The sequence below is a fragment of the Hesperophylax consimilis genome, unplaced genomic scaffold (genome assembly GCF_061612785.1).
Source record: "Hesperophylax consimilis isolate HC1 unplaced genomic scaffold, BYU_Hcon_1.0 scaffold_252, whole genome shotgun sequence".
Classification (NCBI taxonomy): Eukaryota; Metazoa; Arthropoda; class Insecta; order Trichoptera; family Limnephilidae; genus Hesperophylax; species Hesperophylax consimilis.
In genome coordinates, this window is record NW_028301445.1 from 7087 (window position 1) to 7500 (window position 414).

A 414-nucleotide genomic window follows, 5' to 3' on the forward strand; every position below is an offset into this window, starting at 1 on the left:
TTGAAAAAAATATTTAAGCAAAGCAATACCTCTACTTGTCTCTAGGGAGTGGTAATTGGTCATGCCTAATATATAAATCGATGGGTAAAGCCAAGGGTAACGTCCATAGAGCCGCGAGAATAAAAAAACCTTAAAAAAAATTTATGGACTCTTTCAATGCGTAAAGTGTATGTTAATTCATGTGGAGCGAGCCCAGATGATAACCGCAACAGAAGCGGTACATGATTACCAGAATGCCCATAAAGAATGTTTCATTACAGTTTCAGTTAAATTTAAAAGCAGTTTCCGAGTTGTTGCTCTGAAGGGGTACTGTCAGTACCTAAAACAGGGCAAGAAAGTGGTGGTTCTCCTCCAGAATGTTATTTTTTTTTTTTAACCGAATTTTCGAAAAAAAAAAGACGATGGAGACGTGTC